Here is a 27,973-nt window from a genome sequence, read left to right as displayed (position 1 = left end):
GTGGTCCAGTGAAGACTTAAATTTGCAACTTATTAGAGAGTGTATTGGATTGCCAACCCAAGCATTTCTTAGAATAAACAGTTTTCTCCTAATTTTGCTGAAACTTCAGGTTCTCATAATATGATTGTTAAAGGTAATAAAATTTCAGCAAGTTAAATATCATAAGCTTTGGGTATTCAGTAAAGCAGAACTAATTTAGTTTATAGCAAAAGGTTTCTGTCTATCCCATGAAGTTTGCTAAGGAAACCTGACAAACTGAAGGCAGAGAGAGCGAGGTTGGATTCAGATGCGGTGCATCACCCAGATGGTGACCCAGGCAGCTGGGCCACATCAGCGGACCACTCCTCTTCCTGCAGCAGCTGCTCTGTTGTGGTGATTGGGTTTGTAAGAGGAAAGAAGTCAAGTGACTGGAAACTTCTGCTACTCCTGCGTCTGAGAACCAGCTTTAACCTGAGCTGGGTTAAAAATTTAGTGAAAAGGACAAACGTGTGATTGGCTATAAGCTTGTGAAGTCTTCTGGGTATGTAAAAAATTTTCTAGTTGAGCTATAGAAAATGAAGTCTGATCCATTAGATATGGCTGAAATTAAGCTTCCTTGAGAAAGTATGATATTTCAATGCTTGTTTTCATTGAAAATTAGTGTAAGAATTAAAAGATCAAAACTTCTGGAAACCAAAACTTCAAAAACCTTGATCTATAAATGTCAAATTACATTGTTTCAACATGTTTTATTCTAAGAAAATGTGTTGACTTTCTCTTACTAGAGGTATTTAAGTGTATTGAAAATTTGGGATTTGGTTATTAGCAACGTCTGTGTTGGCACCATTACATTTTGGGGTGCAAGCCTATACTCCAGTTATACAGAGATGTTAGTCATCTTGTGGGGTTTGTACTACAGTGAGGACAAATAACCTGTAACAACAGAAAAAGCGGTGGGGCACACCCTGATCCCTCAGACAGATTCAGAGTTTTAGGCTGATGTGATTCAGTCAAGCACTTTGCTTTCCTTCATAGAAAGTTCTTTCAAAGTTATTTTTCTTCAGATTATTTAAATTAAGATGGAGGTGAGTTTTCTGAGGAAAAAAAATCTGACAAGCTTTGTGATTAATGTTGAGGATTCTTAACCCTTTGCTCTCCAATAACTCAGTTTGTAGTACAGTTTCACAAATGTATTTATTATGTGTTTTTACAAGAAGAGAAATAGTGTAGTCACCATACTGTCAAGGCTTTATTTTTATTTTTTTTTTCCTAGTTGGGTTGTAAACAGAGAGAGCTTCTTTCGTGCTTTAAAATAGATGTCGGTATATTTTTTTACCTTAGGCCCACCCTGGGCATGTGACTTCCTTCCCTTTTAACCTGTCTCTCAAATTAATAGCTGAGATAACAGATATAAGTATTCACATTCATAATTTAGACTTCTGGGGCTACTATAATCATGATAAGAGCTGAAAGAGTAGGCTTTGACTTTCAGGAAGTTAGTTGACCTGATTGAAAAAAGAGAAAAAAGTTTTTTTTTTTTTCAACCTAATCAGAAGGTCCAAAAAAAAAAAAAAAAAAAAAGATAATCTCCTTCCCTTGCCAGTCAGGGGAAACCTGTGAAGCAAAAGCAAAGCATGGTTTGTAGCCCATTCAGTAAGATATTGGATGCCAGCCTAACACATTGCAAGCTGTATAGCAAAGATCATTATGGTAGTGGAAGACTTGGAATATCCTCTTCTGCTGTCCTAGAATAGAAGTGTCATAAACAAAATAAAATCCCTGTCTAAATAAGATTACCTTCTGGTTCAGTTGTCTATATCTCTTTCCCCATTTTTGCGTGGTTTCCAAGAAGAATCCTGTCCTGATAGCTTAGGGTCACTTCAACCAGATTTCAGAGTAGATGAGTGTATCAAGCTTTCAGAATGCAGGTAGCTGGGCAGAGGAAGGTGTTCTGCAAAACTCACCCATGTTAAATGGTAAAGGGCCCAAAAAGAGAGAGGTTACATGAGCATCGTGAGAATCTTTTTGCCCTTCAACCATGAGTGCCTTCAAACACTGCCATGGGCCACACCAAACGGCCTCTCCCCCTCTGCTACTCTGGCATTAGTTGGGCTGAAATATACAAATATTGGACTGATAACATGCGGAGATTGGAATCCTGACCCTATCAACAAAATTGAGTCAGGACTGAGCTTTCTTTGTGAAGAAGGAAACATTGGTCCTCTGCACCTTTCACCTAACAGGGGGTGCCCTGGCCCTGGTATTACTTGTGACTCCTCTCCTTAGCATCAGAATTTGGGTACTGTACTGTGGCCACTGCTGGACAGCATCCTGTGTGGTGTTGCTCTGTACTTGCTTCTGTGTTTTAGGGTGCGTTTCTTTTTCAGAGTTAAAGCTCTTGATTGCAAGTGATCTATTCTTATTGATTTGGAAAGGCTGAACTTTAGATAGCTGTTGTTTAACATCTCAGAACTTTAATATTAGATTAGAAAGATATCCTTGACTCATTGCCCTGAACATCAGAAAATATATGGATCAAACAATTCTGCTTTTTCAGGATCATTTCGGACAGTCCTGTCTTATAATAACAAATTAGTTCTGTGGCTAGGATTCTTTCTGCCGGGCTAGATAGGACTAGAGAGGACAACTCAATCATTCACCCCAATTACCTTCAATTGTGTCTTCAGCCCAACACAGTCCGGAAAATACTTGTCAGCATCCTGTGACAATGCATGTCCCCCTTTTTGAGATCTTGCACTAAGACACTGAAAAAACTGCTTTGTGTCTTGGAAGAGAGCAGTAAACGTTATAAGCTGCAGGTATAGTTGGTTATTTTCCTTCTCTTAGCAGTTTTCTTCAATAAATCTAAACTATGTATTTATTATTATCCTTTTTTTCTACTCCAGTGAGTGCGTGTGTACATGTAATATATCTATAATACATTGTATATAGAACTACCTTTGAGTGGATATGTATATATGATTTAAGCGCATGCATACTCACATACTTTTAGCTGCTTCCACTTTTCAGTTAAGACAAGTTATTTTTTAAGTCAGTATTCACTGAAAGTAAGAGTGTGGCTTTTATGTTATATAGTGAAATGTCCTTTAATAGTTCCAAATATCTGTTTTCCCCAGCCCTCCAATTCAAATACTCCCTTCTGGCTGATTTGGCACATAATGGTTTTCAGTTCAGAGCTATTTATTATTCTGATACTTTTAAAGCAGTAGGTAGACCAAGTCCTGTTTTGGATTGTGTATTTTCTCTGCACATGGCACATATGATCAAATTAGAGTTACTGCATTGTGTCATTAGCTGACTTTCAGGTGCCTGAGGAGTTTGTCTTTAACTGTTCCAGTGAGGTTTTATATTTGCATCTCTCAGATGCAACCCTTTTTTGAATTTTCCTTTCTCCACAGCACATTATTCTGCTCACCAGGTAGTAACTGTTCCAGTAGTCACTCTCTCACACAAACTGTTTCTTTCTAAATGTCAGGGGTGACTGTAACAAGCAAATGAAAGTAAATTGTGCTACAGAAGGACTCAGCAATTAAAAAAGCATGACAACAAACACCTCCCAGCCAAGCAGAACTGCAAACAACTCATTATAATTATTCCAGCCTGTTTGAACCTGACTTCCGCTTGCACACTCAGGCGAAGCTGCGAGCCTCTTCTCCATCAGAGCTGATTCAGTCTTTTGCTGACTTCTTATAGCACAGCATAGATAAGGGCTCTTCAGTGGTAATTTGCTTGCGTTTTTAATAAGGAGAAATTTTAGAAAGCAGAGACTAGTGAACATAATAAGCTAAATGTATATATGTGAGCAAGGAGGTCAATGTGCTATTTCTTTCTCCTTTTTGCTTCCTTGTGAGACACAAATTGAGACTAAAGCAACGAAAGGGTTTGGATGAACTTTTCTCCTGGTTCTTTAAGCTACACTTGTGTATGGTTTGCTGGAAGCTGTTTTCACAGCTGTTCCCCAGCTCTGTGGTTGTGAACCTGGTGTTACTGCAAGAGCAAAGGGCTGCACAAGGTTTAGTTCCATGAATTGTGGCTGTGATGGACTGCCATGGTCAGGGCTTGGGCACTGCCCTAGCAAAACACACCAAGAGGCTTGCAGTTATCACAGGATGTTTGACATACATTTTTCTGTTTGGAGGGTACAGATAGCAGCATGGTACACAGAAATAATCTATTTCCAACCTAAGCAAGAGCTTTCCAGTGAGACCAACAGGAGCTGCTCCAGATGGGAGCTCAGACATGAGCTTGAGGCTGGGTCGGAGAAAGGAGAGCTTTGAGGTCAAAGATAATGGGTAAAGTGATACCATAGTCAGCACCACCATCCTTGAGTTATAATGGAGTTTAGGTATTAAGGAGCTCATAAAAAGTGAAAGGGGCACATTGAGGGCAATGACTTATCTCCATAGCTGTGTTTACAAAACATCCGAGATCAGTAACGTTACATCGTGGCTACAAAAGGGAGGGTGAGCCCAGTGTTGCTGGAGTATAGCAGGGGCATGTCTGCAGCTTCCATTGTGTGTGGCACAAAAGGCAGTTTAAGGCTGATCTTTACAACATGTCATGGCCAAGAATGAAAACATCTGGGGAGGAGCACCTTAAGTGGAGGTTACCAAATCATGACAGCTGGGACGTGCTGAGCAGAAACTCAGTTGTTCATGATGCAGTCTGCATGTCCATTTTAACTGGGGCAACATGGAAAAATATTTTAGGCTTTACGTGTTCATGGTTGGGCTGAGATGAGCCAAGGAGAAAAATGGTTTTGTTTCACAATGAGCTGTGCAGTAGGTAATGTGCATCCATTTATTTGGAGACTGCAGGTGGAATTCATCAGAAGGTCAGATAGGATCTATGTGCCAATTACATCCCACTCAAACCTTTGTGCACAGGAATGAATTTCACCTTGTCTGACCCATGAAGGCATGTGAATACATATCTCCATTTTCTTAACACTACATTTTCATAGTTTCAAATTGCTAGATTTTTCTTTTTCAACAGTAACATTCCTTGATGTATATCTGTTTCTAGTCTAATACTTACCTCTAGCTTGAAGTGAATGGCAGAGATCTCTTTAGTCTGCAGTTGCAAGGGTAACTGAATCATTTACTTTTATAAAGTGAAATCCATTTCTTCTCAAGTCTTCTGCAACTGAGGTAGTATTTGCAGAATGCTTTGAAGATGAAAAGCACTACGCTATATAAATATTAAGTATTATTTTTATATCTTCATCATCTGTGTTTTTAAAATTAATATGAAAAAATCCTATGAATACCCAAATGCCCAGTAAAATGCATATCCTTTCTCTAATCTTAATGCTTTATTTTCATCTATGAATCCTCTTAATCTTTGAAATTAATTACCATGATTAAAAATGGGAGACGTGTTTTCCCAGAACAATCAAATTGTTCTGTTGCAAATTTTCGTACTCATTTTGCATCATTAGTTTAATTTCTTTTGATATTAAAACACACACATGCACACACTCACAGTCCTGGATATGACATCTCTCTGTTTAGAATGAAAGGAAGACTTAATGTGCTACTTGCTGACTACAGCCAAAAATTGACCCCTAGGACTGAGAAGGGGTCTTACCTTGCCTGCCTTGGGGTTCTCTGTGTGGGCAAAGTCAAAGACTGCTGACCCCTCAGCTAGTGCTCAGGAGAGTTTTTATCCATCCATCCATCCATCCATCCATCCATCCAAAAAAATTGACTTACAAAACTGAGACTCTCAACAAATAGGATATATTCACACTGAATGCGTCCCAGTGGGAAGGAATCATAATACTGCAGTAGCAAGATTTATACAAATGACAATTTGAGTTTAACCGCAAGTTACATTTCTTTGTCCTTGTGAACTGACTTCTACTCCAGTGTCACAAAACCAAATGCAAGAGGACTTCTGCTGTGTTGGGAAATCAAAATGGAACAAAGTCTAGTACTTTAGTAGGTGACTGATGAACAGGGCCAACAAATGTGTTTCCCAACAACTGAAGCAAGAGTAATTTCTTGCTGTGGTTGGGTTTTGATCCAGTCTTCTCCACATATTGCTGATATTTGTATCCAGGTTTTTGTATTGTTTCTGTTCATTGCCTACTGTACTTGGGCATGCCTGAGCCATCTTCCTTTTTAACAAAGAGAAGAGAGAAAAATATCCAAGTCCTTACACTGTTCAGATCCCCTGACCAGAGCCAGTGGGAGAGAAGGGGAGAAGGAACTCTTTCAAAATATTAGTGTCAGTATGTTTCGAAGAACCTCTACATGCAGCACTCACAATGTGAGGCTCTAAGGAAGTCAATTGAATGGTTCCCTAGGAAGATCTTGCTTTGATATAACACAGAAGGTTCCTTTTGTCGCAAAAATGGCAAGAAGAAAGGGGGCAAAATGTGTGAGCTGAAAAGGAAGAGAAACTGAAATAGTCACATCACAGGCACTCAAAATGGATCTTTTGTTGTAGATCACAACAATACAGAATTTCTAATGCAGAAAGGATTCAAGAATAGAAAGGAAGGCATCCAGTGTGCAAGAAAAGCACAAGGAGATGTCTTTTATTGCCCTATATATTTTTTTTCCCCTCACTCTCATCAGAACAAAGAGAAAGGTCAGGCATGAGATGTAGAGATTACTTTGGTAATACAGGCACTATTGTAATTATATGTGACTGACAAAACAGGGAAATCATCCATGTGGAAATATCACAGAAATAATTATTAGTCCAGTTGGCTGTGGAAAGAGGTACGTGTGTGTAGAAAGTGAGACAGCTTAGTCAAAAAGGGAAACAGAACCAGCAGAACAAAGCAACAAGAGCTGAAATGGGAAAGCCCTGTGAAATGATTAAGCTAACTGAAGGGATGCTGGCAATGTGGAGCCATGAAACTGAACAGTGTGGGGATGGATGAGCTTCTGCAGGTTGCACAGGAAATTCCTTACAGAGTCTGGAATAGCTGAATATTTGTGGGCTAGGAGATATGGGCATGAAGCTCAGAATGGTTGGGAAATAGTTTCTTTGTTCTTGAAGAGTTATTGAAGGAAGTAAAATCACCTTAATAAACAACTTGTTGTAAAAAGAAAAGAATATATTTATATATATATACATTTTTTTCAAATGAATATCAGAAAACTTTTGATGCAGTCTGAAAATCCAGAGTTCTGAAAATTAAAAAAAAAAAAAAAAAACAACAAAAAAAAAAACAGTGGTTTCCTCATTTTTTTTTTTTTTTTTTCTTTTCAAGTAATAATACTGTTACCAGCTGCAAGTGACATGGAACAAAGGCTTTCAATAAATGCTCTAGCTCTCAGGTGTGACAAGACAGCTCAACATGACCACTGAGTTTCTTCGCCATGGCCTTCTCTGTGCTAGAACAGATCAAAGAGCAGGGAGGAGATGGAGGGCACAGAGGATGATACCTGAGGGTGAGTGTGGTGTTTAGAAAAGGTATTGGTGAAATGCTAGGAGTGCCACCAAGAGAGAGGTAGAGCTCAGCCTGGGGCAGGGAAGGAGCCCTGGCATGTGGCAGTGATGTCAAGTAGGGAAAGCAGTAGCTGAATTTTGTAAAAGGAAGCAGTGGCTGAATTTTCATGGGTGGAAACCATGGGCACGGAGGGAAAGAAGTCCACAGAACCACAACCATTTTCTGTTTACTTCAGGGGAAGGAAGAAAGAGTAGAAGTAATCTGTTATTTCCACATTTTTCAAAGCACAAAGTTCCAAGATATCGCTCACTAAATTACAGAAAAAGAACAAATGACTAAAAAATGTTCACAAACTGTACCTTGACCTCCCTTCCTTCACTGCTCTCATGGTGTGGAGAGAGGATTAGCTGCAAGCTCTGATTCTATGGTCAGTGCCTGTGCTCACTTTATTGCTTTGACTGTTCCATACTGTGGCTCTGGAAAGTATAGAAAATCTTTTATGTAATGAAAGTTAGCCCAGAAGAAGGATCTGCTCTGATTAGATTCCCCAGAAGACAATACCAGATCTAATTCCTTCAGTTTAACTTTCTACTTCCGGAGGATTTGCCAAGGAAGGAATTTAATTTTTTTTTTTTTCCGTAGACAAATGTATTAATATTTAATAAAAAGCAAAGCCAGATGACACTTCTAAAGAAAATAACAAATTTACATAAACCTTTGCTGTGTTTGAACAGAACAAGATAAATTGAGGAGGTTTAACTCAGATATTTTTTCTTCTCTAAAAAATAATAACAATAACATATCCAGAAGGCTTGAACTTCAGAAAGTGTGTTTTTTGTGTTACTCCATATCAAGATGTCTTGGGACTTAAAAAATGTACGACATCCTCTTTCCCATTAACTTCTCTCCTGATGCTGGCTTGCCCTCCTCACCAGTGCTTGACTCCTGTACCAGGCATTTGCAGGCGGCTTACTAAAAAAGTGCAGAGTTAAGGGAGGTTTTTCCACCACAGGCTGTCTCCTCAGGCTTTGCCTATGTAAATGAAGGTGTCTTTTTGCTTAGCAAATTTTCAGCATTTTTAGTCATGGAGGTTTATTGTCCTTCTGCCCAGGATTGGGCATTTTATTTTTTTTTTTTACTTTTAGTTATTTAATTATTTTTAGTTTTTTTTTTATTCTAAGGTGAGTCTATAGTATAAAAGGTTATATAGACTATTTTAAAGAAAAAAAATTCACTTGCAAGAAAGCAAAAAAGAAGGGTAAGAATTTCTGCCACTGGTTAGGCCTACCTGGTGCCAAGCTCACTTTACTTCTCTCATATTTTCCTTCAATATCTTGTTAAATATGATCTCTGTCTGGCTGCTGTGTGACACAGATTTCACCCCAAGGATGGGTAAGGACCACAGAGGCCATGAATGCTGTGATACAACATCTCTAACTCAGTGCACTGGTGGTATGCTGAAGAAAGGTCTGACTTTGTGGTGCCCTCACACCAGCCCATTTCACTGGCTCTCTCTTCCCTCCAGTTGTACGTGTCCCCACAGAGGTGAAAGCATCAGTAAGACTGATCACTTAAACATCATTTCCCTCCTGGCTCACTGTTTTGCTCAAAAGGCTTCACAGAGACATTTGCTAACTCTATTTTAGAAGGATATATCAAGTCTCCTACCAGGACCCTGTACAGTCTTTTTCAGTATCACTTTACTCTCCATTGCCAAGCTTTTAAACAAAAATAAACCAAGATAATGTCTATAAATCATCTTCCCTCCTTTCCAGCTCAGCACCAGTGAAAGACTGTGGTAAGTTATCATGTTTTTAACTATGAACCTGTCTGGCTCTTTGTCATTTATCTTGTGTCTCCCACTCTGGTCTGGCTCAAGGCTGAACATTAGCAAATGATGAATGCAGGGCTGTCTATCCTGGATTGTACTGGCATTATTAACCCATATTCTCCTGAATATTTCATAATATAATACATTATTCATGAGTTGCTGGAGCTGTGGTATTGACTCTCAGGTTAGCTGCCCTGTGTGTGGGGGTAGGACAGAAATGTTTGCTATCCAGGGGCAATCTCTATACTGCATTCTCAGGGATTTTTCATCACCCTTTTGATTCTGAATACTGTAGAGCAGATTAGCTAGTGTAAATTTATTTCACATTTATTTACACATCTGTCCTAATAGTGTTTTTTTCCAGGTGGCTATGGTATCGTATTTTGATTTATTGTGTTTCTAAGATCCACAAGAAATAATTGATTAATGCAACAACTCTGTGGCTGTAACTTATAGTAAGTTTCCATTTGATTAAATAATGTTCTATTAAGTATTATCTTAATTTTCCTCTGTTCCCCATATATCTATCATTTGTTGTCACTTCTTCCACCCCTCACTCCCCCCCCCCCCTCTATTCTGTATTCTTTTTCCCCTTGAGACATCACCTCAGGAAGCAGCTGCTACATATAAGCATCAGTAATAGAAACACACAGGTCCTGTAGTCACCCTGTGGACACGGCCAAACTTGCTTGAGACAAACCTCTGGAGCCCCAAAGTTCAGTTGGACTCTGAAGGTGTGATAATTTTCTTGTTCACAGTCTTCAAATTCATCCCACAATTGAGTAAAGAGCCATCATTATATCACTCTGTTCTTTACTGCTTGTTTAGATGCACATGTCACAAAGCAATAGCTTTATGCCTCTTATTTCTCCGTGAAACTCCTTTCTGAGAAGTATTTCATAATGAATGCCAAAGCAACGTATACATTGACTGGAGTCATCCTGGGAAACTGAGGCAGCTCTGATATCCTGACTGTGAAGCAGGCTTGGTTTTTCAGGTTGAGATACATATGATTGTATGCACAGTGGGTGATAAATGAGCATATTGCCACATATGATCTCAAGAAACATTGACGATTGTTGCCCATATGGGGGCTTTGGGTTTTCTTATCCTCTCTTTCTAACAGTATGATTGCTGGAACAGATGGTCAATGGTTGTGGAAGATATCCAAGCAAAGAACTGACACAGATTTCAGGATGTTTATTTCAAGATTTTCACTCTGCATTTTGATCCTTTAAAAAATAAAATGGAGAACACTTCTGACCCATTTTAGGCCAAGAAATTCTGCAGAACTTGGCCTATTTCCTTCACTGAGCTCAATGGTGGAACATGGTCCATATCATTGCTGTCTTCTGATGGCAGAACTGCTCACTATTGTGCTCCAAAAATATAACACTAAGAAGTTTCAGTATAAACTAAGGCAAGGACCATAAATCTGTTCTGCTAGCAGCAGTCTAAGCAAGTGATGAAGAAAAATGATGAATTGGGAAACATGATTATTAAGCAATGGAAAGTTATTCCAGTGTCCCTAGTCATATGCTCCTTCCTCCTGCTGCAGAGGTGGCATCATCAGGGGAATAAAACCCCAAAATAGATTATGTTGCCTGCAGCTGTTTGCATATGTACAAAATCATAACAAAGAAATCATCTCCAAGAGAGCTTAGGGTCACGACTGGGGGAGCTTGATTTTTCTTCGGAGCATCTGCAGAGCCCCCTGCAGTGGTGATTATCAAGCTGTGTGTCATGTAATGAGGGGGCTAAAAATGGCTAAGGCTAGAGGCACTGTAGGTAGATGGTTAATGAGGTGCTAATTGGATAAGAAAAAAGAGAGGGAAATGAGCAGGGAGACTAGTGTATCCGAATCAGAAGAGCTGTGAAATGTGGAAACAGGGTATTTTTGTCTCCTACTGCAATTCCCACCTGTGTAGGAGTTGAATATTTCTCTTGACCCAGGTGGAGACCTCGTCCCACATGACTGTTCTGCTGCTGCATGGACATGAAGCTCAGGTCCTGTTTCAGCTTGTCATGGAGCAGTCACTGACAGCTCTTCCTTACAAATTATCTGCCTCTGTCCACTGCAGGAAAGAGCACAGATACTGATTCTTGCATCTGACTGATAGATGGTTTCTCTAAATGGCACAGAGACTCAGATACTCTGGGTTCCTTGAGTTAACCTTTGCTCTGAGATGAGCAACTTCCTTCTTTCAGCTATCATACGAAACTTCTTTCTTGCATCTCTGTCTTGCTGATATACTAGGGAATTATAACCACTAAAAAACAAAACAAAACCACCAAACTCCCTCATTTTCTCCCTTCTTCTCTTACGTGTGTTTTTTGATAATGGTCCTTATGGAAATATTTCACTTGAACATCACCAATTTTTAAATTAAGACATTATAACCTGTATTCTAATGGCCTCAGTATCTCAATGTTATTTCTTTGAAATATTTGATTTTTTTTTTGTATAAACATGGGATAAAGTCTAACAATCTAGATTTCCATCACAGCATTGCTTCAGATTTTTTATATGCCATAAATAATTTCCTGTGGTTTATTTTCCTTCTTCTTGAAACAGAGATCATGTTACACCCCTGGCTGTTGCAGGGCAGGCAGTAAATCATGGTAATCAAAGACCATTCTTTGATTGAATGGGGATGGCCATACCATGCAAAATGGTGGTGTTACATGTGTTCCTGGTGCCTATAATTTCCACCTGGCTTTTAGGCTGAATGACACTGAGCTACTGTTCAAAACATGCTTAGATCCTCTGGGGACAGTAGGATTTTCAAGGTCTACAACCATGTGCAATGAAAGATGTGATAAATGCTGAATTTGTTTTCTAAGTGAAATGAAGAAAATGAAAATTATACCAATGCTGATGAAGGTAAGCAGCAAACTTTAGACTTAAATGGGGAAAATCACAGCATTATCAGTCAGTTATCGTGGTAACCAAGGAGTCTAGAATTTGGGTGTCAACTTTCCAATCATATTGTCTCTGCTTGGCATAACAAGGTACATTTTCTTTCAAGGGAGTCTAATCATTTCTCCACCGGAAGTCATTTAAAAGTTTAAGCACCTGACTGCACTCAGGAACTGGGGGAATTCAAATTTCTCCTGGATACCTGCAACTGTATGGTTATATATAGAGAGAAGGGGAAAAAGAGAGAAAAAAAGACAGCTCTGTGAAAGCCAGGCAGATAAACCAGTTGTATGAGACACCCTACTTGTTATTGCTATGTCTTGGTTGATACGAATTTCATGCTCAGTGACGTCCAGTGGCTGGAGTTAAAATACTGTAAATCCAGGTCTTCTCTAGGGACTGTACAGGCCATTTTTTGTACTCTGAGCTGAACCAAGGATGCTAGCAATGGCAGATATCTATGATGAAAAGTAGTCTTTGAATGACACACTTGTCTTACTGTAGAGACATACACATGGTCACATCTGCATTAGAGTCTGCAATGAGAAAACTGCAAAAGGCTTTAGAAGTGTGGATTTAATCAGGGATTTTTCTTTGTGGCAGAGAAATGAGATTATGATGTAAAATAAATCAGTAGCAGAATTAGAAAGCAGAAAGTCTTGAGATCTGGGATACTTAATCCTTGACCTGTTGCTCAAATGATGGTAACAGCAATCAGACTACACTGGAATCCTCTTACTGAGTGCATGATGAACATGTAATCTATTTCTGAATTATGAACCGGAGGGGATTTATTCAGACCCGTTTTTCTTTTCTGCCTGAGATAAGGACTAAGAACAAGCTGCAAAATATAGATGTAGGATTATGGTTGCTGCAGATGGGGTAGAGCCACTTACAGGTAGATCCAGGAGGGAACCAACTGCTTCCTGCATATCATGTGTATCCACAATGCGCACAATTTCTTTTATCAGATAGATATAGATATTCTTTTAGCACACAGCTATGAGACTGGTGTATGGGGCAACTGATAGTCCAAACTACTGACCAAGTAGGTTCTCCAGTTTCCTGACTCAAGGACTATACCTATGTAGTACTATGTAATATAATAATATGATGCTATGCTATTGCTTTTAAGCTTAACTGTATTGTCTATGCATGGTTTTCTATTTTTTCATTGCTCTATTGAATTTAAATCAGAGACTTAAAAGCTTCTACATCTTATCCAGTTTCTTATTTGCCTTTAAAGACAAAACCAAAAAGTATTTAGTATATCATTATTCTAAAAAGTCACAGCAGGGAATAAAATTATGTTTGTACTGGGCACATTGCTAGCCCAGTGGGAATTAATAAAATTTCTCACTCTGTTGCTAAATTTCATTGAATAAGAGTCACCAAACAATTCATCCAGCATCATCCTGGGCTTCTCTTTTCTCCAGTAGGATAGAGAAAGAGTCAGCCATGTCACCCACTTCCACAATTTGTTAAGCATAGTATTGTGTTTGTGTGGGTGTCAGACATAGTCATCCCTCGGGACTATGTTAATCAATGCATGGTGTCTCACGGCCTTGTCTCTGCTGCAGTGCTGCTTCCGCCTCCCCAGCTGCAGCTAAGAGAGAGGTGTATATAGAGGAGAACAGGAGCTTTGCTGGTTGTCTTCCATGTGAATAAAATCCATGCTTACTAACATTTAGAAGTCTCCTTAGGGCTGCTAGAGTAACATAAACCGGATTTATGAAAAGGAGCAGAATTTGTCCTTTTTGGTCCCCCAGAAAGTCTGAATCAGGTCTTTGTATATTAGGTTCTCCCACAGAGATGAAAACATTCCTTAGGCTGCTTCTTGTTTTGTTTGGCTCTTTCTCTCATCTGAATTCGACATTTTTTTGTTATATATAATATGTTTATTGCTAAAAATTATATAAATGACAGTAAAAGCCTTTCAGTTTTAAACATAATTACCTCAAAATCAGAAGTTAAAAAAAAACACACACCTGTTCCCTCCTATAAACATGTTGCAGGCCAGGTAAATCATGTTAAAATTTGGAATTGGATAGGGAATCTTGCATAACAAAGTGCTATGTGTAACTTGCTATTTCACACATAAGTTTTATTTCCAAGAGCAAAGGATGTCTTATCCATGACACATTGTCCCTTAAAGCCCTCCCCAAAATGGAGTTTATGTCCACAACACTTGCTAGAGACATTTGTCAGGTCTATGTCTCAGTGAAACAAACTGAGAGCCTGGGAGATGGTCTGAGAAATAGTGGACTGAAATAATTTAACAGCAGAAATTATGGAACTAATTTGGCATCTCCCGTTTTCTGACTTGTAGAAAGCTAACAGCTGCCAGACATGGGAAATGATTTATAATGTGATTGCTCTGAACTATCCTGCCATTAAAAGACCCCCTTTTTTACTTTCTATTTTTCATTTTGATCAGAGATACTTTCCTGCATTGGAAGATATGAAGTGCAGGAAAGTCTTTGCTCTGAGTTTGTCTTGAGTGATTGCCTCCTCTTTGTCACTGATTTTAACTGCATTTGGTGAGGGATCATGCGTATGTAGTTCAAAAAATCAGATGGAACTAGTTGGTGAGGGAGATGGGGTTGGCTATTCTTCAGCTAGATAATTGACTATACTACTGTCTTCAGAGGCTTAACATGGGGATGGAGAGGGGTCATAGTCTCTGCCCTTCTTGTAGGGAAGGTATTAGAAGGTACTTAGTAGAAGGTATTACAGCAAAAGTTTGTCTTTACTACATTTCTTCTTTGAACACTTTGGAAACTCATATCAGAGTTACCAGCTTGTACTGTTATTACTGTTGCTGTCATGTGGTGGTTTTTGGCATATTTATTCATGGATGACAACCTTGCCATGTTAGGAACTGTACAAACACCAAGGGCTTAAGCCCTCAGTGGATGACATAATAATTAAATATATTCCCAGGGATAATGAAATATAAGATGGAGGGATTTAAAAGGAGCCCTTCCACCCTGAAATACAAACCTGATTCATCCCAGCACAAGAACTAACTTGTGTAAGTCAAACTGAAAACGGGCTGATGGAAGGAGTTGTGCAGCTGCAGGGGGGGGGCATTGAGCTGCAAATGCATCCACCCCCTTGGAGTTGGGTGCAACTCCTACACTGCACTGGTAGAAATTGAATCAGGTAAGCTTGAAGATGATGAGGTTGATTTGCCTAATGCTGGCTCTATCCAGCTTCCGTTTCCATTTTGTGCCTCATTGTTTGCATTAAGCAGAAGATTATAATTTACCTCCCTTTTGACTAGAAATGTAGCTGTAGAGTTGTTCTACTTTTTCTCCATCTCCTTTTAATTTCCCTTCTACTACCACAGTCTCCCTCCCACACAAGGACACCCTGTGTTTGCTGTTGGAAGAAGGAATATGGACATGATATTGCATGAATGGTCTCTCCAAATTGCTGCCAATTTGTGCTTCAATGTGTGTTTCCCCACTTTGGACAGTCCTCTCACCCCTTTCTCCCTCCCTTGTTGGCAGAGGCCAGGAAGGCTGCAGGTGGCAGATGGTGTCTTTTTTTTTTTTTTTTGTATTGTAGTCGTTTTGCAACACTTTGTGTCCAGCCAACAGTGACTGAAGGTGTGCAGCATGGGCCATTGGATCTGGCACCCTGATCTTAGAGGTTTCTGTCCCAGAGCCTGCCTCTGTGTTGTGATACCCCAGGCCCTGGGACTGGGCAACTCTGGAGCCTCTTCTTGTCTACAGTAAATTTGCTGTGCTGCAATCTCTGTGTAATTTTGCTGCCATCATTAAAATCAGTCTTTGATGGGCACTGATTGTCATTAATTGCTAAGCACTGTGGAGGCTGATGCTTTAGCCCATGACAGTACGCAGGGTTTATAGTCAGAGCGGAGGTATTTTCTGTTGCCTCCAGAGCCTGACTTTCAGGATGGGATGAGGATGAATCAGTCTCCTTCTCCACTGAATTTCAAAGAAGCTCGTGTTTTAACTTGGAAAGGGTTCCCGAATTCAGAGGGTTCATACTAACAGAGCAGCATCTCCTCTTCTGGGAGAACCTCATTAATTTATGGGTTGCTAATTTCCATGAAAGTATTTTTCATGAACAAAATCTCCCCCAAGGTCTCTGCCTCTTTGTCAGTAAGCATCAGAAGCTTGTAGTGAAGCCTTGTATTACGAAGATTTCATTACTTACACTAAGTATACTCCAGAGCATTTATTAATGTACTGTAAAGCAAAAGGAATAATTAAAAATAAACTATGCTTGTCAAAGAAATAAAGTGCATCTTATGCTGCATGATCCTAGCTTCTTTTGAAAATTGTCCTTGTTCATCTGGCCATTAACTCAGGGAGTGCAAGAATTGTGGTATGGTCTGCAAGATGTTAGAGCAATTTAATGATGCTTTTCTTTAAATAACAAGGAACAGCACCTTAATTTTCTGTAAGAGGAGAACCACCGACAGAAGTCCTTGTATCTTTTATGTTAGGATTTTAACAGCATAAGAGATATCAAGAAAGGATTGCAAAGCTTAGACCACTTCATGTTCTACCAATTCAAAATAGAAGTATACCTCAAAACATCTAGTGACATGTTTGCAGGTTGAACAGTTGTGTTCTCTGTTAGGCTAATTTTTTTTTGCTTCCAATGTAGAAGCTACCAAAACTGTCATTCATACCCTGAATTGCAGGTTGCTTCTTGGTAAAACATCTTTTATATCCTTCTAGCAAGACAGTAAGCTGTAGAGAATAAGGACAATGTTTAAAAAAAAAAAAACAACAACAACACAACTTGACACCATATTGAGAGACACTTGGATGCTTCCGTGCCCCTAGCATGACATCTTTAGAGCTGAGCATATACAGAAGCAATAAATATATTATAAATTCAATCAAGATACTGTTGTCTAAACCTGTATAAGAGAACTGTTCTTGCTTATCTCTTCCTCAGCATCTCTCTCTAACTATATCTCTTTCAAAGGAGCTATGTGGCTGCTTAGGCAGAATTGCCTCCAATCCCACTAATGAATTCAGGCCCATTCTGTAGTATTGTTCTCCCAATGGAAAATTAGGAAAATTAAAAAATAAAAGTGCTTATGGAAATGCTGCCAGTACATGCAGATGGAATTCAAGAAGAAATCATCATTCATGTATAGTTGTTGTTCTTTTTTGCTTTTGTTCAAAATAAACTCACTTCTTATTTCTGTACTCCAGGGAAAGAAACATTTGCAACTAACTATGTTTGCAACTAGAAGAATAATAAGAAAGAACAACAGAATATATCTCAGAACTAGCAGTACATTTTAAGCTTGTTCTGTGTCTTTTTTTGTCTTGCTCTAATGGGATGTGTTTCTCAGATATAACTGATACAGAATGGGGGTTTGTTTATGGAACATTTGCTTTTCAGAAGATATTTGCATGTTAAAATGGTGCTTCACTGATTATGTTTAAACCATTAAGAAAGAGAATAACCTATTCTATTAATAAAGATAGGCCTGAATGAAAATCTGTGATTCAAATGCACTGTAAGCTGTCTTTTTCAGTCTTTACTAGATGAATCCACATTGTGCAGTGAAAATGATTTTATCCCTATTTTATCAACGTATCAGTGCATCAACTTGAGGAAATCCCTATCTCTTCTGTCTTCATCTACAGAAGATCATCCTCTCTTTATGAATTCTTCTATTCTTTAAAAGCATGTTTTTTAAGAATAAGGCTACCTGCATCTTATAGAAAAATTTTCACCAGCAGTTATCAAAATACCTGAACAAGGAACCTAGGCAAAATGATGTAGGAAAAATAATGTCTGGAAAGAAAATCCCTGAGTGATTGCAAGATCAGAGGCAGAAAATAGGCACGTATCTACTAGCTGGAGAGAGCCCTGGTCCAACAAACTGCTTTGTTGAGGGACAGTTTAGCACCTTTCTAATCCTAGGGAAAAAGCTTCTCCGGTTCCCTTGCAGTCTCCAGGAGAACTTGCCTGGCTTCCCTCCAGCCTCCACAGAAGTGGGCTATATTGTTAATGCCTGCTGTTTCACATCTTTAGCTCTGAACTGACAAACAGAACAATGGCCTAACAGGTCTCTCAGACAAAGCAAATCTGCCAAAGGGTTTCTTATCCTTGCCTTGCCTGCCCAGCAGATGAAAGATACTCTCATGTTTTTGGTCCTCCGGTGGTTCTAAGGGCTCTGGATTAAAGCTACAGCCTTTTTGTGGAAGATTCCTCTTTGGATGGCTAATCACCCTTCCTGCTGCTTCCTGTTTCTCTCCTTTTGCACTTTGCCTTTTGAACTCTGCTTTAAAGTAATCTTTTCCAACAGAAACATGGTCCATGTTTGTGCAGTACCTCACATGGTGAGATCCTGAGGTGAAAGTAGCTGATAAAAATAATAAAATCCTTTCAGAGATGTTGGGTGGCAAATTTGTTTCCATCTCAGTTTCTACTGAGATGTTTCATGTTAAAATTTGAAATCTTTTCACCCATAAGTATGAAGGAGAGTCTATATTTTTATTCCCAGTTCCCATAATATGAATATGGACAATAGCTTTTGTAAAATACTGGTGCTTTGACAAGTGAATATAGCCAATCCCCTTTCCAGCCTTCTGCATTTAAAAAGTATTAGGCTTCTGAAAATCTAAGAGAGACTTTTATTTTCTTTCTACATTTATTCTACAATTTGACGCTCCAGATGGGAACAGGAAAAGCAGAAGTTCAGAGCCCCATAGTTGTATATTTAAGTCAAAGAAACAGAATTTTTAAATGTTTTAATTTCTGGGAAATCAAATGCATTATTTTATTTTTGTAATCACATCTGCTAGTTGAGCTGGAAGAAGAAGTCTTCACTAGGTGACAATAAAGATAAAATAAACTGCTTCCCTGTGTGAGGACTGACTGATGGTCATACTCATTCAAGTTTCTCTTTCAAGAAATCAGAGGAGATCCACGCAAAGATAGCAGTGAAGTAAAAGGAAGAGAAAGAGTAAGAGAATTGGAATTGATTAAGAACAAACAGAACTTCACCTGACTTGAATTGAGTCTGGGACTCAATTAAACCCAGGTTCATTTTAGGAAAGAGTGGAAAAGTTTCCAGTGCCACATGCCCAGGAGCTACTGGAATGTGATAAATTACTCATGTTATTAATTCTCCAGTGGATTGGCTGTTTTTCTGCATTATCTATTCAAAGCAGACACCTGTCCACACAGGGGGTATTTGGAAACTATAGAAAATGTGCTAATAAACATGCGGTGGTTCAGCCGATAAAGCCCAGTTTCCTCATCTGTCTCAATTTCACAAAGGGAAGCTTCTCTTTAGTTAGGTTTTCCCTGTTGTTTTTGTTCAGGCCACATGATCCTAAATTCACCTCTCAGTTGCTGAGGGAGCCTGACAGGACACAGCAAGGAGGGAGTAATTTGGTCTGCAGGTTGCTCCAGGTAGTTAATCTCCCACTGGCCAAGTTAATCGGTGCTGATACAACACACTTTATACAAGTCACAACTGAGCTGTACATTTTTTCCTCCTCATTCAGTGAAGATGTGAACTCATAGATGAAGACACCTCAAGTGTTCTCTCTCCCGGTCAAGGGCCACCTTGCATGAAACATCTCAACAGGTGGAGTATTTCTAATCCATCAGATTGCATGATAAGAGGTTGTACTGCTATAGCCATGGTCCTTGCCTTCCACAATGCTCACTTCCACAATGTCTCTTTCTTGCTGGGAAACCCTCAGTTAGGGAGTAAAATAGTTTTTGCTGGAGGTATTGGTGTTGATGAAGGCTGCAGGGCAGAAAGGAAGCTCTGCCATTTGCTGCAGACACAATGCCATATGTCTTGGTTGTGGTCTAAGATTTGCAAGAAGGAGGCTGTCACTGTCCCTTACTTGAGGCTTAAGTCAACACAAATCTGTAGCTGAATGATTGGATGTAGGCATGCTGCACCCCACCCACAACAGCGAAAACAGTGTCCCATGTGCAGAAGTGCTCATCACAATCAATATGATAGAATTGCAAAACCCAAGAATGAGAAGTAGAGAAGAAATTCTTGACTCTGAAAAGTGATTTTGTACCAGCAGGATTGCCTATGTCCATTTACACAAGAGGAGGAAGGGGTTTGCTTGTGGAATATAACTTACTTTCATGTTATAATTGTCTATATATAATCTTGCTTCATGTGAGCCTCTCTGGAAGAGATTTATGATTTGAGAAGTGGTAATTTAATAGTCTCACTTAACTGCAATAGTATTCTTGATTTTCCTGCCTTAGAGTCAGCAGATGACTTTCACTACTGAGAGCACAGCCAAAATTGTATGTCTGCTTATTGCTTTTTTGGGGATAGGGGCTGTCAAGACACATATTTCCAAACTGATATAGATCACATTTTTTCTTTTCAGAGAAAACCCTTTCTCACCATGTCCTTGCAAACAGCCAGCAATATAAGACTACTGACACAAAGAAAAGTCTGTAAGCAATGCCACATTGTCAAAGTACCTCATTTACATTATGTTGGTAAATCAGGCAGGCTGAAACCATTTGTCAAAAAAGACATTTGTTTGAATCAGATTCACTTTGCATGCAGGTGATGGTTGGGAGGTTAGTACTTGCTAAATAATTGATCAACTCCTGATTTGTTTGAAAAACAAGGCAGAAACAACAACAAAATGAGGCTTTCAGCTAATGTGGCTTGAGCATTTGAAGAACATTTAATTATGTCATCCTTTGATCAACAAATGCAGCTTTTATATATAGACAGAGAAACAGAATTGCAGTGAGGTCGTTAATAACCTTCTTGTTGAGTGATACACATTATTAGAAGAGCAAGAAGCATACTGGTTTTTGGCCAATTCATTTCAGGATGGAAATCACTGTCATTTCTTTGTTTCCTAAATCGATTTATATTTTCAGACAATATTTATTGTGGTTTTGGAAAGTTATAACAAAAAAAAAAAAAAGTGTGTGCAGTACTGGTCCCCTCTTCACAAATTCATAAGCAGACCACAGAGTTCTCTAGGCGCAGGGCTTGACCTATGCTATGCTAACCCCTGCCATAGTATGGAGTAGGAGAAGCAGGCTCTAGAAGAACTGGAGAGTGTGCTTTGCATAACCGGATATTCCCCCCTGAGATTTTAAGGTTGTTTCTTGTCCCCTTGGGCTGGCATGTCTGTCTAAAGCTACAGCTTCCACAGAGCAATCTGTAGATCTGGGACAGCAATGTTATTTTGAACTTCAACATACTGCTTCCAAGGCAGTGTGACTTCACCTTCCCCTCAACAACTACAGTTACTATTTAGGAAAACAGCACAGGATTCACCTTCTTGACAGCATCAGAGGAGAAGCCATCTGCTCCTATCTTTCTGTATAGACAACAACCACACCTAGGGCAGGCTAAGACTGATTTCAAACTCAATCAAGAGTAAGGTGATCCTTCCATTTACTTTTTTTTGACCAAATTTGAGGCTGGTCTGTACACTTTGTCAGGCTTTTGCAGCTAGGGAGAAGGCGCTGTAGTGGTGCCATTTGTTACCCCCAGTATCACATGGGTGGGTGAGGTGTGTTTTAAGCCTATGGCCCTTTTTAATATCCCATTAATAAGAGTCCTGATTCTTTCCAAGACCTCTTTGCTTACCCCAATGTGTCACATCCAGTACCCTGGCAGGACTGACAACATGACAACTGCAATGTTTTAAATTCTGTCCATATGTTTTTGAAGAGTGGAGGCTTACAGTGCTATATAGAAGATTCATGGTCTTCTGGGAAATGCTCACCTGAGAGAAGAAAATGGCAGGTGGGATCTCCTCTTGTCATCTGGAACAGAACACATCTTGCTAGTGTGCTGAAGGTATATTGTCTGAGACTTATAACATCTGGACTTAGGAAATTACTTTTCATAGACAGTTCATGCATTATGCTAATATGACACAAGATCCTTCGCTACTTAAGGGCATAAGGGCACTAAACAGGGAGGTTCCCATGAGAATCTGGCTGGCATCTGAAGCTTCCTCATATTTCAATACTTGTATCCCACCTTTTGGGCTAGGTTCTCAGCTTTTGCTATAGGTAGAGTCAACTCAGCATTTAGTTGAAGGAATTCATACATCCATTTTATAGGAAGATACAGCAAATTTCAAAGAGGTTAAGTGATTTGTCCACAGCTTGAGAATAAATCAAGAGCAGAACTTGTGACAAGATGCTGGGGTGCTGACACCTATTCCTAAAAGACAAGCCTGCATTAAAAAGGGAGCAGTAAATCAGGCAGTGCTTCCGAGTTCTCTTGATTAAGGAAACAATTTGTACAAACTGTTTTCCAGGAATTTATTGCTGATTGCTACTGCCCTTAATGCATATGGAAAAGACTTCCACTCTTACTCTGCAGCAATTAAGTGGCATGAAACATCAAACTGTAGAAAGTTAGAGGGAATGCTCAATTTGATCAAAAATCCATGACTTTTTTTTTTTTTTTTTGCTATAATTAAGAGTGTCATGAAGACTGTTCACTTGTGTGTTGATTTTTTTTTTTACCTTTCAAAAGTCTGTTTTCATAAGCCCGTTGAGCTGCTCAGCATGCTGCGATTTTTGTTAATTTCCTCTTTACCAGGTTTATCAGCCTTAATTATAGCTAAAAGCGATCTTTGTCTCAAGAAGATGAAAACCCTTTGTGAAAATGCATTGATGCAGTTTGTTTCCAAACCCAGATATATTTCCTAATTAGCTTCTTGTTGTAACAGGTTGCATAATTAAAGAAAAAACAGGGAAATATTCAAAGTAATAATTTTCTTTGAACAAAGCTGTATAAAAAAAAAGAAAAAAAAAAAAGCTAAACTATTACTTTAATTAACCTTCTTTGGAAAGGCACTGTCAATATCAAACTGCATATAACTGCATATTAGCCCTTCTGGGCTGTGTTGTATTTTATATCTGACCTGTCTGTTAATCTGTTTAGCCTAAAGACCTGACAACTCCAGGCACAAAATCTCATATTTCAACAAGCTAAGCAGGGTCACGCTTAATTAATGTTGCCCTTGGATGAGAAAACTTCATGGGAAATCCAGCATTTCAGTTTATTTTGATACTTGTGTGGTGTCTGCTTCTTGACTGGCTAAAAAGACATGGGTCAATGCCAGCAAGGACTGGCAAGCTCTAATGTCACCTTCCAACTCATCCCTTGTAGCAGTCCCAGGTGTCACCAGTTCAGCTTATTGACCTGATGGAAAACTAGCAGTAGAGGAACAAATCAGTAAATACAACACCTCAGGCTGGGTGGGCCATCAAGGGGGTGAATTTGCACTGAAGGGGCTGCTCCCCTCTCCCCTGCAATATCAGCCACTGGGTCCACTTCCATTGATCTCTGGACCATGCTCCAAGAAGGAGGTGACGTCTGTTATTTGGATCTGAGCTTGATGTTCAGCAGCATTGTAAGGTAGAGCAGGGATGTGGGTTACTATGCTTGTGGGCTGTCTGATCTTTGCTCAGTCAAGACTTAACTCATTTCCAAGATACCCCTCGTTTGCAGAGTCTTTCTTGGAAGACCTTGTTCCATTTCTCTCCATTGTTTCAGTCTGCTGAATTGAGTGCACCCTCAGTAAGTTTGCAGATGATAGGAGGTTGGGGGGAAGAGTCAATATGCTGGAGGGCAAGAAGGCCCTGCAGAGGGACCTAGACAGGTTGGATCAATGGGCAGAGGCCAACGGGATGGGTAAGTGCTGGGTCCAACTTTGGTCACAACAACGCCATGCAATGCTACAGAGCTTGGGGCAGAGTGGCTGAAAGGTTGTACAGAGGAAAAGGATCAGGGGGTGTTGGTCGACACTTGCCTGGACATGAGCCGGCAGTGTGCCCAGGTGGCCAAGAAGGCCCATGGCATCCTGGCCTGTATCAGGAATAGTGCAGCCAGCAGGACCAGGCAGGTGATTGTACTCAGCTCTGGTGAGGCTGCACCTTGAGTACTGTGTTCAGTTTTGGGTCCTTCATTAAAAGAAAGACATTGTGGCTCTGGAGCATGTCCAGAGAAGGGCTACGAAGCTGGTGAAGGGCCTGGAGCACAAGTCCTGTGAGGAGTGGCTGAGGGAACTGGGGTTGTTTCATCTGGAGAAGAAGAGGCTTAGGGGAAACCTTATTGCTCTCTACAACTACCTGAAAGGAAGCTGTGGGGAGCTGGGGGTTGGCCTCTTCTCACAGGTAACTAGTGATAGGACTAGAGGGCATGGCCTCAAGTTGCACCAGGATAGGTTCACGTTGGAAATTAGGAGACATTTCTTCTCAGAAAGAGTGGTTAGGAATTGGAATGGGTTGTGCAGGGAGATGGTGGTGTCACTGTACCTGGGGGTGTTCAAAGAGAGGCTGGATGTGGTGCTTAGGGACGTGGTTTAGTGGGTGACATTGGTTGTAGGGTGATGGTTGGACCAGGTTATCTTGGAGGTCTTTTCCAACCTTAATGATTCTATTCATATACTTTGGGATTTGCTGCTGTCCAAAGAGCATGTGCTGTTTCAGGAGACAGATTGGTACAGTGGTTAAAGCAAGCATGAGGCTTTCAACCCTTGCCTCTGCCAGGGATTCACTTGAACAAAAGATACCCTCTCCCTCCCCCATGTCCAGATTAGTCCCTTTTCCAGCACATGATCTGAAAAACACCAGCTTGCTTCACAGTTCCTTCAAGGCAGCACTATTTCTTATTGCAAAATACTGCAAGGCTCTCTGAATAAACACACCTTGTCTAGCAAAAGGAGCTGAGTGCTTTCACAGCTAAAGCACAGAAATGTGAGCAGCTTTCCTCGCTTTTTGCAGCAAGGACAAACTTCTCACTATTCCAGGGGCAGCAAGGGGAGGGTCTTCTGGGGCAGGAGTGCCATTGCCCTGGGTTGAGGGGGATCCTGAAGCTCCTTCAAGAGCCAGCAAGAGTAAGCTCTCAGCACCCCACAGTCTGCATACAGGTACTTGATGAATCACCAGCTTTTCTCAGACTTTGTATAGGGGGTCTTCAGGAGCTTCAGAAAGAACATCTACGGCTTTTTGCTTTTGATTCTTTGACCTCTAAGGGTCAGAGTTAATATTTGATTTAATGCCATGCATTCGTACTGCCTCTATTACATTTATATCGCTGAGACAGTGTTCCTGGGACAACTGCAACATACATTAGCCAAGCTCTGCAAGTGACAGATAAGTCTGTTCTGCTTTTTGGATAATGTAGCACCCTCCTGGTTTTGCACAAATGAGAAAAGGGAAAGGAATAGCACTACATATCTTGTCCCGACCTGCTGCATAAAGCAGGACTGCTCTCTGCTCTACAAATACAAAGGACATTTAAAACAAAATAAAAGAGAAAGACAAGCCAGCATCCCCCTTCCTTCCCACTCTAGAAAAGACATTTCCTTACCCCCAAAACCAGGGCATGATTCCTGACTCATAACTAAATAAAGGAAGAGTTGAGAGGAGGTGATTTAAAGGTAGTCAACTTTTGTTGTTGTATGAATTTATGATCAGTGGAGGGAAAATGAATGCATGGCTGTATTTAGATTCTGAATTCCCTGTTGCTATGCTGACATTAAATTTTCAGGATGTTTTTGTGTATATAAAACACAATGGCTCTCCTATGGGATGTATAATTACAATAAAAAAAAGGGGGGGGGGAGGAAGAAAATAATTTATTAACATACAATCAACCCTTGAGAGAGGGATCCAATATCTGAGAGAAAGTACAGAATCTCAGCTGTCTGAAATCCTTTAAGACACAGCTTAGCAAACATCTAGGGAGGAGAGGCCAAAGCAGAAGTTTCCAAATCTGAAATGTTAAGAGGCATATTAAGACAAATATAAGCAGAAGCGGGTTTAAATATCCAGGAAAGGTGGAGATGGATCTAGTGTTCTCCATCTGCTTCAAAATAAGAGCAAGGGGCCAAAGAGCAGAAACCCAGGCTCCCCAGAGTAGTGGGAGCCAGATTTAAAGTGAACAAGAGCAGAGATTTCTTCACAAGATTTGTAGCAGACTTGTGTAATTCACTTCCTGGGGATATTCTGGATGCAGACTTACATGGGCTCAGAGGAAGACTAGACATATACTTGGAAGAGGGCTCTTTTTGGACTTATTAAATAGGCAAACCATAGGAGGTTTACAGGAAACATCATATATAACTGCCCACTTTTACTTTTCCCTAAAGGCTTGTGTGCTAGCTGGTGTCAGACAATATGGCCACTCCTGTGTTTTGTACTAAAGCTGGTTGACCTTTAGAAGCGTGAGAATCAGGAATTTGAGTTCATTGCCATTGTAGAGAAAACAGCAAAACCTGTTCGTTTTTCAGCCCTTGCTCACCTTCCCGACTATTAATAATATGGCATATACGATCTTCATTTATGAATCTTGTAAAATGATAGAATCAGATAAAAAAAACATTTTTTCCTTCTTTTATTTTTCTCCCTCTTTCAGTGAAATTGTTAGGTCCTCTAAAAGGTCATCACTTAGATGTGAATAGCACTGAGCACAGCAGATAATGTGCTTTTCTCTGGTAACCGAACTGAAATAGAGGCGGGGAAAGGCTGCAGGGGTGGCTACAGGATAAGAGAGAGCTATCATGCCTCTTGGTTGCCCATCACAGAACCCGAATGGAGTAAGGGACACAAACTGTGAACGAGTGTCTGAAATCCCCAAATTAAGAGTCTGGCAGTGTTTGGATCTTGTATTTGAGTCCTTCACAGTCCTCAACAGACTTACATAGAGCCACAGAAAAAAACACCCACTTCACCTGGCAGCCTCACAAATTTCTTATGAAGAACTAGATAGCACACATCAAAACCCCAGTAAAGGTTACTGTTCTCTCTGTGAAGCATTCACTCAGGTTCTGGGGAAACTTTGCCTGCCTCCAAAGATATTTCTTTCTTCCCATGATATTTTCCCTCATTCTAACGGCTGCTAAGTCCAAGTTTAAGCTTGTCCATTTTCTCTGGGTTTGGATAACCTGAGCTGAAAGACTTTTTGCAGACAATTCAATCACAGTTCAGCAACCAACCTTTTAGATGTGTCTCTTCTATATTATTGCTCCTGACCAAGGATCAGCCCCTCTCTGATAAGGTCCTTGTCCAGCAGGCCCTCCAGAGGCAGTACAAGTCAGTGGGATGACTACATCTCCCACCCTTGGACAGCCAAGGAAAAGGTGGAGTGGCAGAGACTCTGCAGGTGGGTGGCTCTGCAGACACCAGCTCACGTCCATCTATCCTTGCTAGTGCTGTGGTCCCTTTCTCCCCAAATCCGTGTGCAGCTTTGGGGCACAATGTGGCCTTCCCGGGTCTGTTGAAGAGGTAAGTGTCTGGTGAATGGTTAGAGCTTCAGGGAAAGGAAGCCAGAATTTGGTTTATCATACTGACTGACAACAGTGTCTATTAATCTGTCCCTTCCCGCCCCTTTGGCCTGTTTCTTTTACCTTAAACATCTCCCAGCAGAGTCCATACCTTGGCTCTATGTTGTGGAGCATCTAGCTACCACCGGGCTCTCCTCTTGATGTACTCTTACAAAGAAAGAAATAATAACGGTGAATTTGCTCTGGTATTTAATAAGATGGAGCCTTTGAATCCTTATTGCAACCTCCAGCTGTGTCGAGTGAAAGGCCAGGAGGGATGATTAGATTATCTAGCTTAACCACCCATAAAACACAGGATGCAGAATTTCATTCTCCATCACAGCACAAATAATAAATAGAATAGTCCAAGGCAAACTCTAATATCCAATTTTTAATATCAACTACAATATGCACGTAGAGGGAGACATTAAACAAACCCCTGTGTCTACCAATCTACAACCCCCCTGGCAGTACTTATACATTTCTTATTGCTCACTAGATTA

General features: G+C 40.1%; 1 long non-coding RNA gene across 1 annotated transcript in view; it reads left to right on the top strand.

Annotated features, from left to right (window-relative positions):
- Positions 1–377: 377 nt before the first annotated feature.
- LOC137859522 (uncharacterized) overlaps positions 378–27,973 on the top strand; it is a 32,564-nt gene continuing 4,968 nt past the window's right edge. Inside the window, exon 1 of the long non-coding RNA XR_011098358.1 lies at positions 378–520. This is a non-coding gene — a long non-coding RNA (uncharacterized lncRNA). The remainder of the gene's footprint in view (positions 521–27,973) is intronic.

Source organism: Anas acuta, chromosome 7 (genome assembly GCF_963932015.1).
Source record: "Anas acuta chromosome 7, bAnaAcu1.1, whole genome shotgun sequence".
In the NCBI taxonomy this organism is placed as follows: domain Eukaryota; kingdom Metazoa; phylum Chordata; class Aves; order Anseriformes; family Anatidae; genus Anas; species Anas acuta.
This window is presented reverse-complemented; position numbering and strand designations above follow the sequence as displayed.